Below are 14,279 nucleotides of genomic sequence, written 5' to 3' on the forward strand. Positions count from 1 at the left end.
TTTCCGTACGTCTTTCATCAGGACAAAAATAATTACAAATGTTTGAACTAAACAAATTTCAACTGTTACATCAGAATTTGGCCTAATGGGGCCTAAACCGGTTAAAACAGTAAGAAAAGTGATCTAGATTGATTTGTTCATAAAAAAGGAAGTAAAATATGTTTATTTATTTAAAACTAAGCCAGCATTCTGTGTCGTATGTTTATTGTTTCCAAATATTGCAGATAATGAAATCTTTCGGGACTTTTTCAATCATCTTTCTGTTTTTCTCAACCCCTCTATTATTAACAAATTGATATATGCAATAAAAACTAAGTACTGTTCAAAAACACACATCGAAAGTCATAAAAACAGGTAAAAACATAAATATTGTATAAATTCGTTTACAATCCAAGCTTTGCTGTTTCCAGTCGTTCTCCATCGTGGATTTCCTAGATCAACGATTCGTTCATCTTAGGATCTTTAAGCGTCGTATGTTGCCCCTTTTTCTGTCCCTTTTTCTTTTCGCGTCTTTTTCTCTTGTATCTATGTCAACTTTTTGACCTTAATTTTGTTCTTATTTTAAAAGATTTTATTCGTTTTCGTTTATTTAATACTGTCTCTCCCCATCACCCCCGTCCCTCTTAATTATAACTTACCATCATATCCACATTCAATAACAATAATTGTTATAATGATAGTAAATTTCTTACTATTATGACGTTTGTTTTTTCTTAATGGAGGATCTCTCCCTTTCTTGTGGTATGGTAATTTTACCTCTGGAGTCGCGAATCGCATCGGATTTACTGTCGGCGGCAAGTACAGTGTATGAATGCGTTTCTTCACGCAGTCGGAATGTCACCAGTCAGGTCGTGCACGCCAGGCCTTTGCGCAAGCAGCTGAAAAGTATCCTGTGTAAAATTTAGCTCTGATTTTTAGAATTCCTTGTCACATTCGAAACTTCGTTATTACTATGCTTTATTCTCCGAAGTTTAGTGATGAAGTCTGAAACTTGACGACATGAGTCCCATGAGGGTGGGAGGGGGGGGAGTGGGGGGGGAGGAGGGGGGGAATGGAGGACCTCTTTGGATCTGCTTCTACCAACAATAAATAATGACGATATGCGTAGGTCAGCGTTAGTGCAGATTGGCTTAGTATTGAAACGGTCATTTATATAGCTAAGCGGAAATTGCTAACAGATTCTGTATTTGACAAACGTATACAGTATCCGCATACTCTACTACACGAAAAATCCATTAGCGTCGTTCCGCTATGAAATCACTCGATGACGCCAGCGCGTTATCTACGGCGTACGCGGCTGTATCGTGACCAGTTGCTGCAGCGCGTGAACTAGGGAGCCGACGACAAGGTCGGCGGAGGGGCGTGTCCGGGATTCCGGTGCCGGAAGAGACGCCGCGCCACACAATGGCCCGTGACTCACTTGTGGCCGTGAGTCAAGGCACTGGACCGCTCGCGCCGTTCCTCCCCAGAGCGGCGCGCCGGGGCTGCTTTCGGCTGTGGTGACGTGCGACGTGTAGGGGGACCGAGAGAATGGCCGGCCACGGGCCGTTGTCTTGTCCGGTTACGGGACCTGTGCTCTGCTGGCACAGTTAGTTACGCCCAGTGTCAACACCGCAGGTCACTCTATCAACAACGAAGGGGCGCGCGGGACAGCCGTGGAACGTTATTCCGTAACACGGCAGCAGGTCACACACACACACACACACACACACACACACACACACACACACACAGGATGAAGCGGGAAAAGGAAGGAAGCCACCTGTTAAATGCTCAAATCAGAACAGAAAATGAGCAGCTAGATATAAAAATTTCATTTAACAAATAATCTATATTGCTAAGCGACGAACCCGAAACCCGGAATCCGGCAACAGTCGCTTCCAGAGCCAACAAAAATTTGATTTTCAGTATGTCACATAATTACTGACTAAATTTACAAATTTTAAATGCTGTCTTAATAAAATCTCAGAAAAAAAACTCGAAGGTGTTATACAAATTCATCATAAATTTGGCAGCCAACTTTCACCGCGCAGCTGACAAGAATAGTAATCAGGGGAAATGTCGATACCAGGCCATAAAGTCTTGGCGTTTTACATTCCGTCTACTCTGCTGAACAGCAACTACGAGATGCGACAATAAAGTAATGAGACTGATGTGAAAAAAAATGTTGCTTACCGTTCTAGCCAAGTTTTGTGTTGTCTCCTTCAGATTAGTTTCCTTCTGATTGCACACACTTTTTCCACTGCTTCTGCCATTGATGGTAACATTTCTGCCGGCCGGTGTGGCCGTGCGGTTCTAAGCGCTTCAGTTTGGAACCGCGTGACCGCTACGGTCGCAGGTTCGAATCCTGCCTCGGGCATGGATGTGTGTGATGTCCTTAGGTTGGTTAGGTTTAAGTAGTTCTAAAGTTCTAGGGGACTGATGACCACAGATGTTAAGTCCTGTAGTGCTCAGAGCCATTTGAACCATTTGTAACATTTCTGGAACTCATCTTCTGTAATATCCTCCAAAACACTCGTCACAGCTTTTTGGACATCTTGTGTTGTTTGCAAATGGTGTCCCTTGACCGCCGTTTTGACTCTTGGAAATAGAAAAAAGTCGCACAGAGCGATATCTGATGTATAAGGTGGCTGTGGTAGTGCTCAGATTTGTTTTGAGGTTAAAAATTGCTGTACTGACAGAGCAGTATGGGACGGTGCATTATCGTGATGCATAATCCAATTAGCAGCAATGTTGGCACGGACACGAAGAACTCTTTTACGAAGTCTTTCTAAAATTTCTTTGTAGTTATATCGGTTAACTGTTTGTCCAGGAGGCACCCACTCTTTATGAACAATTCCCTTGGAATCAAAGAAGCACACAAGCATGCATTTCACTTTTGACTTTGACATGCGAGCTTTTTTTTGTCTGGGTGATCCCTTTGAGCACCATTGCGAACTTTGACGTTTTGTCTCTGGATCGTACTGAAAAAACCAACTTCCATCACCGGTGATAACACGGCTCAACAATTCTGGATTGATTTCCGTTTGCTATAACGGATCGACTGCCACTTTTTTTCGTGTTTCTCGCTCTTGTGGTGTGAGATTTTTGGGGACCATATTAGCAAAAATCTTTCTCATACCAAGATCTTCAGTTATAATTAGACAAACCGATTCTCGATTGATGTTCAGTTCTTCTGCAATCATTTTTACAGATAATCTTCGATCAGATCGTACGAGTTCACGCACCCTGGCCGACATCCGTCCGTGAGGTTGATGGTCGTGCACTGCGGTCTTCATCTTCAACATTCGTTCTACCTTCACTAAACATTTTGTGCCAACGAAAAACTTGAGCTCTTGACATAACCTCCTCTCCAAAAGCCTTCTGAAGCATACCGTAAGTTGTCGTCGCGTTTTCACCCAATTTAACGCAAAAAGAAATGGCATACCATAGTGCAATATTATGCGGTTCCATTTCCGTGACGAGAGACACAAACACGTGTTATCTTATTACAGCATAACTCACGACTGAGCAGTTGCATCGATGTGCCGCTTGGACTATAAGCAGCTTATAGGCCAAGGTCAAAGATATTGTGCCTACGCAAGCCTGCAGGGTTGCCACATCTTGCAAAGAAAATCAGTCTCATTACTTTATTGTCGCACCTCGTATGATACGCAGATAGGCTCGTGGACATGTAGGCAGATGTCAGCAGTTGATAGAGGAAGTATAGTTGAGCTCAGAGAAGGCAGTAGAAGTAACTGGCAAATCGCTCGACATTTGAATAGGAGCAATGCCACTATGTTGGCAGGAATGGGTGATCCACGGCCGAACACAGTGTCAAGAAGGAAGCGGTCGACTTAGAGGCGCAACAGAACGAGAGGACCGAGCAATCGTTAGAGAGGCACTCAGATTCCCAGAGTCATCATTATCATCGATCCGATATGCAACTGATGCTTCAGTGACGACAAAGACCATTAATAGGGGCTCACAGGAAGGGGGCTAGGCACACGGTGTCCCTGCCTCGACTATCATTGACCTCTGTATACCAACAAGACCATTTGCAGTGGTTTTGGGCAGATTCTGCTTGGAATCTCATTGACTGGAGTAGGACTGTCAACAGTGATCAATAACGTTTCAAACTGAACCCTGATGACCAGCGAAGATGTTTCTGAACACGCCCCAGACAGCAGTGGGATACCAGTCTGACTGTCGCACTCCTTATGGCCCAACAACCAGGACTGATAGTCTACGGTGCCATTTATTTTTACAGCAGGATCCCTTTGATTGTGATCCACAGCGGTACGTCGACGATATTCTGCGTCTCTTTCTGTTGTCCTTCATGGCAAGCCATCGTGGGCTTTTCACCAAGTTAATGTCCGCGCGTACACTGCTAGAGTTTCTACTGCTTGTCCTTGTGCTTGCAAAACCCTGCTTTGGCAGGCTATGTCGCCGGATCTCCCCTCGACTAAGGACGTTTGGAGGATTATGGGCCGGGCCCTCCAATCATCTTGGGGTTTTGACGATCTATCGCGCCAATTGGACGGAATTTGGCTCGTTATACGTCAGGAGGACATCCAACAACTATGTAAAGCAACGTCAAACCGAATAACTGCTCATTTAAGGACCAGAGATAGACCGACGCGTTACAGAGTTGCTCAGTTGGAGAAACACTTTCTCTTAAATAATTCATAGAGTTTTTGTCAAAGTGTAATCATTTGTTTGTCTGTACATGTGCATTACCTCTACTGATTTCTGTCTCATTCGGGTAATTCCTTCGTGTGTGCGTCGCTTTTATTTTAATAGTGAGTAGTCGTTAAGTTTGCTCTATACAACTATTACAGTAAGAAACTGTGTGTTTGTCTTGAGGCAGCAAAACTGACGGCGCGCAAAAATTGGTACTTTATTCATCCAGTATTTAAGAATGAGAGAACTTAGGGACTTCCAACAAACTTTACACACAACTTAAAACATTTTTGTCGATGACACACTACACAAAATGATGAAAGGGAAAAAGTTTATCCCTTATTACATTTTCGCTTCAGCATTAGACATGACGTTTTAATTTACTACTTCTTTAACACCAAATCCAGATTGACGTAAAAATTGTAGAAGAAGACAGAGATCGGAATACATCCAGCTAATAATTGAGGACGTAGGTTGCAAGTGCTACTCGGAGCTGAAAAGGGTGGCAAAAGAGAGGAATTCGCGGTGAAAGAAAACGACTCTGCTCGAAACACGATTTTCAGGCAGTACCCACACATATCACTAAAAGTGCCTGCAAAATTATGTCATTTTACGACACACAGTTCAGGAGATATGACGTCAAAGGTATTTAGATGTGCTAAAACCTTGCTTTTACTGAAAACGGAGCGCAAATTACCCAAATTATATTCATTCACCGTTTCATGATGAGAGCACTTGGCGACTTCTTACAAACTCCAAACATAATTTAAAAACTTTTCTAAACGTTGTTACGCTTACAAGCTTAACTCAAATATTTAACACATTAAGCTACTTACAAATTAATCAGGTGTTTGGAGCTATAGAGTTATAGAATCGGAGGAATATTGGTTTACGGTAAAGAAATTCTTATACACCAAATAAAGGAAGAGCGGGGAGCAAAGAACTTAAGACAGATGAAATTTTTTATGTACCTTGGTGTTTTCGAACGATCAGGCGATCTTAGCTATCGATTATCCGAAAGACAGAAGATACCAGTGCACAGGTTGATGCCGTTTTTCTTGACCTCCAGAAGTCTTTCAATAAGATTTCGCACTGTCCAATAAATTACGAGCGTCAAGCATATGAGACTAGTTGAGTGACTGGACTGAATAGTTGCTAGGAAATAGAACACATCATGTTATTCTTAACGGAGATAAGTCTTCGGAGGTAAAAGTAATTTCGGGCTTTATGTAGCCATTCGGAGTTGACCCTAAGCGAAACAAATGTAACGTAATGTGCATAAAGAGAGGGAAAGAACAATTAATGTGTGATTACAAGACTGTCGAACAATCACTGGAAGCAGACACACGCATTAAATATCTGCGAGTATGTGTAAACGATTTAAAGTGGAATAACTACATGGAAATAATCCTAGGAAACTCAGATGCCAGACAGAGATTCATTGAATGCTGTAGTCCATCTATGAATGAGGCAGCTCACAAAACTCTCGTCCGATATTTAGTTGGCTATTGCTCCTAAATGCGAAAGCGTCCCGACGATGCTCACCCAGTTTCAATGTCAGGCACTACAAGACAGGTGTCGTGCATCACGATGTGGTTTATTGTTAAATTTCCGACAGTGTGTTTTCCTAGATGAGTCGGCTAATACAGTGCAGGAAAAAAAAATAGTGCGTCCTTTTAGAGGTTTTCAAAACACTTAAGATTTATTGTTGCAACAGTGCATATAGGAGTACATAAAATGATTACATTAACAGATTTTAAGGGGTTCATTACTATTCGCTAGCGCACTTGAGCAGATGTAATTTCGATGGATTCCTCACGCGCTGCCTGCGATATGGAATATCTATGCTACAATAGAATCGCAGGTCAGAACAGTATTGGCAGTTAGTCTAGTTTAGTAGCTCGCAGATAGCAGTCGTGTTTATCATTTTACTGTTTTAAATTTTCATTAAGTTGTTTTTTCGAGTCATTAAGTTGTAGCAATATTGCCATAATTTGATCAACGTCAAATTTTGCGGCTCTGTTTCCTGTGCTGTATGATAGTGTATCTGCATTTGATACGTGTTCTGTAACCATTTGGTCATTGTCTGATTCATGTAAATGTTTACTGATTGGTTGTGCACGGTTGGTCACTACATCGTAATTAAATAAATCTGACATATTTTGATTAAATTGTTCATCTTCATTATTAACATTTATCTGCTCACTGTGTAAATTTTGCACATCTGATGTGCCAAACTGGGCAGCGTACGTTGTGGTGGAACGCACCGCGTCATCAATTATTGTTACATTTACAGTGGACGTAATTAAATTTGTTTGCTTATGATTCAAATTTGACTTGTTAATGGTGGTTGGCACGCACTGATTATCTAAGGTTGGAGGATCAGAACTGTGACACTGAATGTCTCTAGTATTATCGGTCAAACTACCCAAATCGGCATTTTCATTCATTACCGATACACTTCGCGATGTACTGTTTGCAGTTTGTCGCGGCGTTTTTCATAAATCAAAGGTGGACACAAAATCAAATAAGGACAAAGCGGATAAAATGTGGAACAAGTACAATGACAACAAGGAACAATAAATTACCGATGATCTGTGAAAAAAATAACAAATTAACAAATGCGTTGCGCCTGATTCAAACTGCACATAACACTAGATAAATAAGAGCAGATATATAGCTGACTACTTCTCAGAAAATTCTTAAAAATACGATCCTGGCCGGATGTCGACAAGTGTAACCTCCCAACAGAAAAATAATTATAATATTCACATTTAGTGTAACCTTCCAACAGAAAAAATCTCGTTTAAGTTCCCCATACAAAAATTTCTTTCCAATAGTAAAATTTCAAGTTTTAGTGTGACCTTCCATTAAAGACTGACTGCATATCGAGATTAATGATTTTTGACGTCAGCAGCGCTGCGTCATGGCGCTGTGAAATCATCCTGAATAAACTGAAAAATTCTTACCTCACAATAATGTCGCCGGATAACTCTATCTGTATATCTGCTCCTATAAGAAATTTTTGGCACAGCCCAGTGCAATGCTGGCCACTAGATTTTCATTTGTAGGAAAACAACTGATTTTCTTTTGCTTAATCAACATAAGTATGCATATGAAAATTCGTAAAATCTTTAAACTCAGATAAATGACGCAAAGGTTTTCTTCAGAACAAAAGTTATTATTGCAAGTGCTCAGTGCGAGCTACAAAACGCGACTGCTCTCTGCGGGCTACCAAACTCGTCTTACTGCCAACACTGCTCTGACCTGCGATTCTGTTGTCGCATACATATTCCATATCGCAGGCAGCGCGTGAGCAATCCATCGAAATTACATCTGCTCAAGTGCGCTAGCTAATAGTAACGAACCCCTTACAAGATCAATAGCACAAGCGGTTCTGAAGTACCATGTATCAACCCATGTTGAAACCCATATAAGTATTCGGTGTAGCCTCCATGGGCGGCAATTTAGGTGCTGACTCTGACATCCAGTAGATCGTACAGATGGCGATTACTGTTCTGGGATACATACGCCACAACTGCTCGACCTTTTCATGTAGTTCAGTAAGAGTTATTGGTTGACGAGTCACTTTTGGTTCCATCACATCACACACGTGATAGATTGCAGACAACTCCGGGAAGCGAGCTGCCGAGGGAAATTGCTGAACGTCTTGCAGAGCACATTGAATTTCATGCACAGTGTGTGGGCGAGCATTATCCTTTTGGAACAAAAAGAACCGCAAAAGAACGAGTCCAACAACGTTCTGCATGTGCCGAGTGCTGCTTAGTGTCCCCTCCAGAAACGCCTAAGGAGAATGGGAGTTGTAACTTATTGCACTCCAGACCATAAGGCCTGGGATGGGTCCTGTGAGTCCTGGACGAATGCACTCTACGAGGCAGCGCTCTTTAGGTCTACATCGTACTTACAAACGACCATCACTTCCGTGCAGGCAGAGTCTGCTTTCATCGCTGAAGACCGTGGCACACCATTTCATCTTCAAACTGAACCTCGAGCCGTGCACGTCGACCCTGAGGCGTGAGTGGAAGACAGGCTAGAGGTGTGCGTACCAGCAGCCCCGGTTCACAGTACTTCGTCTTGACACGTCTAAGCTCACGAGCTCTTTTACCGTGCTGTGATAGCTATACAATCTGCCACTGCTACATTTACAATAGGACGATCCTGGGGGAGGAGCGGGGGGGGGGGGGGGGGTGTTCTGTTTGGACGCCCAGAAGCTCGTCTACTGGAGTGAGAATGATCACGTGACCACTGATACTAGCATTGTTGCATAGCTGACGCTGCACGTCCAGCTCGTGTGCCAGTTCTCTAAAATGACCATCCTACCACACGGAAGGCCACAATTTGACGCCTTTGAAGCTCGTTCAGTTGCCAGATGATGAACTTCATCACCGGTGGCAGTCTTGAAAGGCTGCGACATCGCGTTGTTGAAGCTGTGAATTCGATAACGAGCTTTGTGTGTGGCAGGAAATGAGCCACTATTTTGATATTTGTCATGTAATACATGGTGCTCCCATTGAACTGATCAAAATTTGAACTTTTCTCTTTCCAGAAATGTGGGAATTGTGTTTCTAGTTTTTGTAGTTTGGAAGCAATAAATGTGACTGTTCCTTTGGGGTGTAGAATAATAAATGCTACCAGTCACAACAGAAGGTGATATTATTTAACACTCGCCCGGTTATGGACTTGTGTCCATCATCAGGTGGTTTACTTTCAGATACGCGTTTCCATACTCAGTGTTGGATATCACTGCTTAAATCAGAAACAAATAACGTGATGATGATATAATGAAACTTTTAGAGGTGGCTAAGCGACATGTGTTGCAAAATATTACAGTACTTACATACAGGTGGTGTATCGATATCGTTATCACATTACATACATCACATTTTTGTACAAAAATATTTCGTTTTTTGTATATTAACTGTATATTAGTCACCATTCTAATTATTGGTGCCTTCATATTATGTCTGTGATGAGGTAGTGGCACTTTAGATAATGGTGACTTCGGACATACATGCACTTACATGGTGTTTACATTTGAAAAACAAAGGTTTTGGTCAAAAAGCTTAAGACAAAGAAGTACAGATATGTTACACATACTTATAAATGCCAGATATTAGAAATTATGAAAGTAAAATTTGTACATGATTTTGGAACCACACTGTCATTTATAATATCTAGAATGGTTGCTGGTAAATTACATAAGGTTAAATAGACATTTTAAAAATAAAAAACTGTAACTCATGGTACCTGCACAACCAGCAAAAAAAGTACAATTCTGTATATTATAAATGACAGTATCAATTTCATCTCCATAGTTTGTAATATCTTTTACGTATCTATATGTGTAACATATCAGTACTTCTTTGACTTAAGCTCTTTGACCATAACCTGTTTTTCAAATGCAAACGTGTTGTGAGTGCTTGTATGTCTGAAGTCACCAGTGCAACCACTTTATCAAAGACATAATTTTAGCATGGTGATTAATATAGAGTTAGTACCATAAACGAAATATTTTTGTACAAAAATGTTATAAATGTAAAGAGAAAACGATATACCAGCTTTATGTAAGTGCTCCAATATTTTGCAACACATGTCGCTTAGCCACTTCCAAACGTTTCATCTGTGTCAGTTTGGCCATCATCACATACTGAGTATGGAAACATATATCTGAATGTTAACCACGTGGAGAGGGGCACAAGCCCGAAACCTTTTGTGTTAAATAAAGTCACGTTCTATTGTGTCTAGCAGCGGTTGTTCGTGTAGACCCTATTTTTTTAACCTCTCATCGGTCAAAAGATGGAAATCATAGTGAAGATCAAAATCGTTTTATTTGCAATACTTACCATGTCATAGAAGGCAGCCACCTGTGCTCTCTGCCAAATCCCTAGGCGGGTCTGCAGCTCGCTGTCTGTGCCAAAATCTTGCCCTCATAGTCAGCGATTCAAGTTCAAAATGGTTCAAATGGCTCTGAGCACTATGGGACTTAACTTCTGAGGTCATCAGTCCCCTAGAACTTAGAACTACTTAAACCTAACTAACCTAAGGACGTCACACACATCCATGCCCGAGGCAGGCTTCGAACCTGCGACCGTAGCGGTCACGCGGTTCCAGACTGTAGCGCCTAGAACCGCTCGACCACCCCGGCCGGCAGCGATTAAAGTGAACAAAGAGGTAAAAACCGGAGCCAAGTATACACCGCATAGAGGGTGATCATACGCTTCCCATCCTAAACGCTGCAGTATTGTCGTTGTTGCACCTGCAGTGTGCAGCCGAGCACTGCCATGAAGGGGGACACAAATGTTAGTTACGTTATATGAGCTGCATGAAATCGGGTGGAACCCTCCAGCACGAAGAAATGAAATGGCAATAATTAGCAGGAGGTTCTATTGCTCTAGGTACATTTACGTGCTCCCTGTGCACTAGTAACTGAAAAGTGCGACGTGACACGATCTACAGACATACTAGAGACACTACGAGACACATCTACGCAAAACTTCATCGGGTTTTCACTGTGGTTTTAATTTCGCGTCCAATCCAAGTATTTTTTTTTTTTTTGTTGTCTTATATAGTAACGTGCAACGAGCAGTTTGGACCACATCTATTCACAAATTTACGATCTTATCCTTTCTTCGATCTTATTTAAAATGTTTTAAACTCCGACTGTATAGTACTGTATGTCATGCTAACCTAATTAACACCTGTAATTAATAAATAAATTTCATAAAATTACTGTACTACAAAAAGATATATTTTCTAATGTGAATATATATTATCATAATTTTTTCTACTATGCTGTTAAGTAAATGTCATTTTTTTGTAAATATTTTTCCATTTAATGTTCTATTTTTCGATCTTAGTATGACTATATCTTTACGGTTGTACTATGGAACGATATTAACAGAATGCGGTTTTGCTTGCATGTTGTGCGTGGCGGGAAGGGAGGAAGGAGAAATGTAAAGTTTTCTAGAGTTACGTACAAATGGAATGTTTTTCACTGAGTGAACATTGTAAATTTATAGCAGCAAGGTATCTAGAACTGTTAAATATGAAGATTACATACGAATCAGTTTTGTCATCTACATTATTCTACAAACACGTCAACCTACAGGGTTTCCAGACTTACAAGAGAACCTAGTTTCCACACAAGAAATTCAAGCAACGAATTTAAGGAGATCCTCAAAAAACAAGATGATTATTTTTCCTTTAAAACTACCACTAGGCCCAGCCAACAATATTTTAACTATTACAATTAACGGTCATCCAATGCGTGTAACAGCGGGGGTCCTTAAAATATGCAGGGTAAGCCACCTGCCCCTACCTATTGGTTTTATGCAACCTGCAACAATTTTATATACCACATGCAATTTTTGCATATTCTCCAGCTTTCGCTACATGCCAACTATTTCTCATACAGAAAAAATAAACAGGGCATGTTTTGTAGGAAATTTAACGTAGTCAAATTTTATACTGAGACAGGCTCTCGGTAGAGGCCTTAGTTTTCGAACTATTCAAGAAAAACATATAAAAGTGACCTTCAAACGCGTTTCTCACGAATAACTCGAAAAACGTGGCCTCCAGCGGAAACGCATCCCAGTACAAAATTTAACTACATTAAATTTCCTACAAAAATGTTCTATTCATTTTTTGCTATATGGCTAATAGTTTGCACATAGCGAACGAGAGAATCTGACGATCTCGGGCTGGTTTTTGAAGGCGTTGTGGGTTGAATGAAATCCACACATAGGGGCAGCTATCTTGTGCATGAAGTTAAATGTTTTGTTTACGTGATCCGTTTTTGAACAGGTGACGAGGAGAGAAAGTGGATTAGCGAATAAAAAGGATAGGTGCTATCTGAAAATTATACATTGCGTTCATAGCTTCAGAATGAACGAAGTTACAAGAAAGGCAGCCTTTGTGTCGTATATTGTTTTTATTTTTCTTCTGGAAAAACTTATTCGGGGTGGTCAAAATAAATGGGACACACTTGCAAACGTTTCTTGCAAATGCTGCTATGACAAAGAGATTCACAGAGGAGACGAAGTCATGGTGGACAGTATCATACCAATCTGAAGACTGCTGGATGCTCCTCACCGCCCCAAGAAAAGGGGGCATCGACTGCCAACAGATCTCTGGAACCACGTCGCAGGGAGCGTGGCAGTCACCTGCATAGCAAGTATGGCAATTAGAGTGAGGGATGTCCCAGTTTCGTCACTAATTTTTTAAATGTGTTATTTGGACTTCGCAACATTCAAAATGCCGAATGTCGGACGCCGTTCTACCCCAAGTCTTTCATCACACTGTTCAAGGAAAATACTCTCAATTTCCTTCCCTTGGTCCGCTTGTAAGTAATTAGATCGTCTGACAAGCGGATTAGTAATCTCTAGCGGTTATGATACTGAACACAGTGGCGAGGGGTGGGTTTCAATTCTCGTTCCACTCTTCCTGATGAAGTTTTTCTCGACAAATTCATGCTACCTGTCGGATTTCGTTTCAAGAAATAGAGCCAAAACCTTACCTCATAGTATCCATCCCAACTATTGTTCCATTTGCAGCAACCCCCATAGTCTGATTGACAAATTGTAGGCCTTCACGGAGCGAGGTTGTGCAATGGAAACGCACTGCACTCGTAATCGGGGGAACGGCGGCCATGATTTTCGGTGATTTCCCTAAACCCGCTAAGGCAAATGACGTCGAAATTACCGTTCCTGTCCTTCACAAATTCGAGCTTGTGTTCCGCTTCTAAACTCTAGTCATCATTCCTTTTTCTAGACTTCCTCCTATTCGGATGATTAGTGAGTAGTAGGTAGTGAACACAACTGTTTACTAGGGTCGAATCAGCACGGCTGGTAATATGTAAGAATGACCTTATTGCATTCGATTAATCTAAAAGCTTTATTTCCGTTGCCATCAAGAATATGTAAAAAAAGTTTTGACTTACTTTGTTGTTCCCAGAATGAAATTTTCACTCTGCATGGCAGTGACGCTAATATTAGACTTCCTGTGCGATTAATATTGTGTTTCGGACCGAGACTCGAGCTCGGGACCTTAGCCTTTCGATTGCTCTACCGAATGAACTACCCAAAGGCGATTCACGGCGAATCATCACGGCTTTACTATCACCAGTGCGCTGTCTCCTACCTTCCAAACTTCACAGTTTCATAGTAACACTTTGTTATTCCTCCATGGTGTTTCGATTTTTCACCTATAATTGTATGTTTAGAATCCTCTGCGTGCATTTCACATTTAACTTATGCAAATGTAAACACATAAAATATCGATTCAGACTGCAGTTGTGGTTTTATTACTGTCTTCTTACGAATATTTCACAAGGACGCTCAGGTGTAAGTTGGTAAATAGCTATTCTCAAACATTATGCAGCCGCGCATCACCCTGGTAACCGCCCTCTTGTATAGTATTATCCTTCATCCCGCGCAGCAGTTCATCTCGCTGTCGGTGCCTTCCCACATCACAGCATGTGGTGATACCTCCAGACAGATGGGTCTGCCGATGGGAACGACAAACAAAAGTGTAATGCTGAGCGCACATAAATAATGCCGTCTTCATCGAGGACTGAACAATGTGATAGCGAAACGGGG

The sequence above is a fragment of the Schistocerca serialis genome, chromosome 1 (genome assembly GCF_023864345.2).
Source record: "Schistocerca serialis cubense isolate TAMUIC-IGC-003099 chromosome 1, iqSchSeri2.2, whole genome shotgun sequence".
NCBI classification, from domain to species: domain Eukaryota; kingdom Metazoa; phylum Arthropoda; class Insecta; order Orthoptera; family Acrididae; genus Schistocerca; species Schistocerca serialis.